The sequence below is a fragment of the Puma concolor genome, chromosome A1 (genome assembly GCF_028749965.1).
Source record: "Puma concolor isolate L17-30 chromosome A1, mPumCon1.1.hap2, whole genome shotgun sequence".
NCBI lineage: Eukaryota > Metazoa > Chordata > Mammalia > Carnivora > Felidae > Puma > Puma concolor.
This window is the reverse complement of record NC_141667.1, coordinates 189,791,359-189,797,254: the sequence shown is the minus strand read 5'-3', so window position 1 is coordinate 189,797,254 and position 5,896 is coordinate 189,791,359.

Below are 5,896 nucleotides of genomic sequence, written 5' to 3'. Positions count from 1 at the left end.
AGACCAAGTAGCCTCCACAGTTGCTCGAGGTCTCTGCCGCCCGAGACAAGTACTTTTATTCATTCGTCCTTTCCCCATCAATCACCGCCAGACTCCTCCCGCGCCTTCCGACCGCTCTGCAACCTTTCCCCCTGGGCGACGCCTGGACAGCATCAGCAGGAGCTGCCCGCTGGCCAGGGCAGTCCCCGGCCGGGGACGCGTCCGAGAGCCTGCTGCTTGTCAGCGTTCTGGGTTCTCCAAAGCACCAGCCTAAACCAAGGACAAGTTTCCACGCACCAGACTAGAACGGGGTTCTGTATTGAACGAGTTAACCTGGACTTTCAGTGCGGAAGGCGACTTCTCTTGCCTTTAAGTACCTATGCCGCGGTGATGTAGGCGACCTGGTGAATTTGGGGGCTGTGCTCTTTGCTGGTTTTGGTTCGCCCTCAGATTTCAGGTCCACATCGCTCCCAACACAGAAAAGCTCTCTATTCGTTCTTCTCAAGCCCTGGTGCTGCCCTGGGAGAGGACTGGCATTCCTCCTTCATTTTTTCTAGCAGTGGCTACTCTTTCTTCCTGCTGTGCCCTCAAGTGTTAGGCCACCTCGGGGTGGGGTGTCCTACCCCACTGTTATACTGTCGGGGGATATGATACCTATAGGGTACATATAAATAATCAGAAAGCTGCCATTCAAATTCAAGGTGATTTCTTTTATCAGGCAGAGCGATAAAATCCTTTCCGCCCATCTATTCTTGAACTCCCTTTTTATGGGGGTAGAGAGAAATAATGGTGAGTGGCAGTTTTAGCTGAAGATTGTATGAAACAGGTCAGATATAGGCTGTGCAATGCACACTGGCTCTTCCTCTGCTGGACTCCACCCAACTAAATCCCTGTTCAATCTGTAACGTTTCATGCCCAGGAGGAACCATTCCGTGCAGAGATTCACGCAGAGACTAGGTGGTTCATTCATGGCTTCACAGCTAATTGATAGCATAGCTGAGGCAGGAACCGTAGATTTTTGTTGTCTATGCAATGCTTCCTGGGGGACTGGAAATAGGATGTCAATTTCTATTTAAAAGGGTGAATTTTTGGGGGGCGCCTGGATGGCTCATCTTTGGCTCAGGTCATGTTCTTGCGGTCTGTGAGTTCGAGCCTGGCATCAGGCTCTGTGCTGACAGCTCAGAGCCTGCTTTGGATTCTGTGTCTCCCTCTCCACCCCTCCCCTGCTCGCGCTCTGTCTCTCTCTCTCTCAAAAACAAACATTAAAAACATTTTTTAAAAAGGGTGAATTTTAAGTGTGAAATATGGTCTAAAGAACATAAGAAAAGCAAGCGTCAGGCTAAAGGAATGAGAAATGCGGTCTAGGGCTGTGCGTGCTAATTCCAAACCTGGCTATTTTGGGCGTAGTTCTTATCCTCCCTGTCTGGGTAAAAACAATGTCAGCATTTAATTGCTTCATAGCGGAGCTGAGTAAAAATATAGAGTGTTATGCGAATGAAGAATTATATGGGTGCATTTGGGAGTGTGAATATTCGCTGCTTTGGGTTTGCCCTTCTTACCCGAGACTTCTTATACTTCCTTGTCCCTGCAGGGGAAGCCCCTTTCCTTCCATGTTCACCATCACCTTCATTCACATTTGCTCCACCCGGTCCGCACTAGAGTGAATACCCCCAACAAAGTGAGTCAAATGGATTTTTTAGTTTCCCAGTGTATACGAAAGTTATGTTTACACTATACTGTAGTCTATTAAGTGTGCGATAGACTATATCTATTCTATATCTAAAAAAAAAAAAAAGTACAGACCTTAATTGAAAAATACCTTATTGCTAAAAATGCTAGTCATCACTGGGCTTTCAGCGAGTAGTAATCTTTTTGCTGCTGGAGATGTCGATGGTTGCTGACTGATCAGGGTGGCGGTTCCTGAAGGCTGCGGTAGCTGTAGCAAGTTTTTAAAAATAAGACAGCAATAAAGTTTGCCACATCAGTGGACTCTTCTATTCAAGAACAATTTCTCAGTAGCATGTGACATCGTTTGTTAGCATTTTATCCACAGTGGAACTTCTTTCAAAATTGGAGTCAGTCCTCTCACACCCTGCTTTACCAACTAAGTTTATGGAATATTCTAAACGCCCTGTTGTCATTTCAACAATGTTCACAGCATCTTCACCAGGAGTGGATTCCATTTCAGGAAACCTCTTATTTTGCTCGTCCATAAGAAGCAACTCTTCACCTGAAAAAATTTTATCCTGAGAATGCAGCAATTCAAATGTCGTGATAATGAAAAAGTTTGAATTGCCAAAATGTGATAGGGAGACAGGAAGCGAGCAAACGCCATTGGAGAAATGGTGCCAATGGATTTCTTGACGCGGGATTGGCACAAACCTTCAATTTGTAAAAAATGTAGCATCTGCAAAGTGCAATAAAATGCAGTGCAGTAAGTCAACGTATGCTGGTAATCTAAGCCTCACTGAGATCTATCCTTTCTCTTTCAAGACTGTTAAACACAACTGAGCACTTGATCGCATTGAGACTTCCATGGGTCACTTCTGAGTTCATGTTAATCGATATCCTCTCCGGGACAGGATAGAATGACAGGTTCTTTCTGTACCATCACAATACCTGCCACCATTGAGAGCAAGAAATAATTTTATGGATCTGATAATTACATTTTAAGCTATTTAATTATATTTTACTACTCTAGTCATAAATTTCAGGAAGAAAACCAAATAATTTTAAGGTAAACATACATATTCCACATCTGGGATTTAAAATACGATATTGGTTACCTACCACCTATACGGGGCACCTCATTTCATAGGATCTCATTTCTTTCCTCAGGAAAGTCTTTGAAATAGATATTGTTTTTTATGATAATATGGGAAGTGAAATAGTCTCATAAATTCACTCAATCCACATAGCTGGTTAGTTGTGGAACTAGGATTTGAACAAGATAATCTGGTTAAACAGACTATGCTTTTGATTAATTTAATTACATAGAGTCTAAAGATTTTTTTATTTTATTTTTTAAATGTTTATTTATTTATTTTGAGAGAAAGAGAAAGAGAGAGAGAGAGAGCATGAGCAGGGAAGGGATGGAAAAGAAAGAATCCCAAACAGGCTCAGCGCTGCCAGCACAGAGCCTGATACGGGGCTCGAACTCATGAACTGTGAAATCAGGAACAGAGCTGAAATCGAATCAGACACTTAACTGACTGAGTCACCCAGGGTCCCCCAAATTTTTTTTCTTATTTTGAGAAAACAGTGTTTTAGACCTCAGTAATATCCAACTGAAGCTTAACCTGAAGTTGAGTGAAAATATAAAGGTAGCCATGTAAAAGATTTATTATTTGATCCTCATGAAGCACCTTAATCAAGTCACAAGAAATGGAGTCTCAGTTTCCCCTTTTGTAACATGGAGGGAAAGGATTAGATGATGTCTAAAGTTACTTCTTCAAAAATGTCAGTCTGATGGGCAAACTGACTCTGGAAAGGGACCCGAAGTGCAGCAAGGTGAAATCTTGTGCTAGACTTTTTTTCTCCCTTCTTTTTATATTCTCTACTTGTGCCTTGGGTGATACTATCACAGATACAAGGTTTGTTCACCTTATGACTTAAAATGCCATACTGATAAACTTTATTTATAACTTTACCAGTAAAGCACTGTGTAAATTTAATTTGTAAATATATGCAAAACAATTGTATCACATTTTAAGAATCCTGTCCTGAAAATTTTTGGGTGTGAACTGATTTTGAATTTAGCATTTATAGGAGATTTCTGTTGTTTTTTTCATCGTTGTTGTGTACTTAGTAAATGTGGAATCTTTTACAATGTTCCTTTTATAAAGGTACTTTTTCAAGTGTCCTAGGAAGTATATCAAAATCTCATATTGGCTAAGATCAGCCATCAAAGACAGAAAAAGGCGGTGAAGGACCACATCCCACTATCCCTTTTAAATTACTTTAACTAGAAGGTCATGAAGACATGGTTGAATGCACTTCAGAATTCATTCCTCAAAGAGGTTTGCCATGGGGAGCTTGCCCAAAGCAAACCTTTTCCCCTGGTAAGAGAACAAAGAAAAGCCCTTTTAGCCACAAAAAAGTGAATACTTTCATGTAATCCCCTTGATATGAATGTACCCTTGGAAATCTACCTTGCATTCCTTAAATCATGAATGCTGAGGGACAAGGTGTGTGAAAAACACAGAAAAGTTGGTTCAGTTGCTTCTCCACACATTCCCCTAGGAACAGATCCAATGATCAAATAATGGTTGAAGTAAGGGAATAAAGATTAAAATGGCTGCACAAATCAATAGCAAACAGTCGGAACCTTTCTTTTCTCGGATTTTTCTCTTATGATTATGTGACTATAGCTCTTGGGCCTTAGGGGTAAGGATACTTTAAAAGTTCTTTTCCGATTCAGGTATACTTTATATACAGTTAACTGGATGGGATCTAAGTGCCCAGTCCGAACAGTGTTGACAAGTTCACCCCTCTGGGACCCATACCTCATGGGCCTTTTTCAAAATTCATTTATTCTTCGAAAGCAGTGAAATTTGAATCGTTAGGATTTGGACACTATTCGTATTAAGATTTTTATCAAGACATTCTCCTGCTGAGTCAATTTGTTTTATACAGATTATCAGCTGCCGTAACTGAAACAAAATTCATAAAGTAGAGGTGTACTTACAAATGAAAGAAACTAAGATTTGAAACTTTATTCATGGTTACTCGATCGTGCCTAGTTCTAGTCCATGCCCCCATAAGTCACGAGAATTTGATAGACTTGTAGTAATTAGAAATAAGACATAGTTCTTTTCTGCTTATAAGAAATATGAGAAACAGGAAGGTCACACTTCCTTTGTTCTATCTGAGGAAAGAAGCATAGTTTGCTACTTCACACTGTGGTCGACTTTAATTAAAGGTTTTATGAAGGAGTTTGCTCTCCTGCTTATGGCTTAAGTAATTTTTGTATTTCTTTCTTTGATGTAGTTTTAAATACCAGCATGGGCAAAAGAAAAAATGAGGGTAACGTGGTCTATGAACTCTTTAAGCCCGTTCACAAGAGCTCTTTGGCACAACTGTTAAAATGTATTCGAAATTCCAATCTGAGCAAGCACGCAGCCCAACCCGTGCTCTCTCGGTCTGTCGGTGCCCGCTTGGCGATTAGGTAAATTACTTTCAGCCCATTCAATCATGGACCAAACACTATCATTACTTTTTATTAGAACAAGTCCAGCAGGTGTAAAGCACTCCTCTAGACAGTTGCTATTTCGGATGGGAAATGGTTTATGATGAGTTTATGGGTCATTTCTACCTCTCATTTTTACCTTTCTTTATTTTCTTTCATTTTTACCTTTGATTTTTCCTTCCTTTAATTTTTATCTTTCTTATTGCTGCTCTTTCAATACCCTGATGGAGTGTCCCAAAGAATGTGAAATCCTCAAAGGTGGTTAGAAATAGAAGAGAAAGAGAAATTTGGAGATTTAACAATCTGCTGTTGAATCAAGGAGAGTTGCTACTTCTTCAAAGAAAGGAAAAGTTCTCGGCAGTACCGTATAGAATATGCTAGAAGGCACAGAAAAGAATTTCCACGTCAGGTCTCTTTAACTTTTTAAACAATTGTATTTTATCAGTGAGATATTTTTATTTCATTTCTGCTAATAGTTAAACTTCGGATTTGATGAAATCTTTTTAGTCAAAATCTGCTGACATCTTTGAAAAGTTTCCTAATTTGAAAAACCTAGTTGTAGGAAGATAGAACTACTTGAACCAAAATGTCAAGGGAAACAGTGGTATTCTTGAAAGCTTCTCTACTGTACAGTAGACGAATCCTTTGATTTCCAGCCTCACCTAAAATAAATAGCTCAGCTGTGGCATCTCTTTGTCAAGGTGGGGGATCATCAGGGGCTTTCAGAGC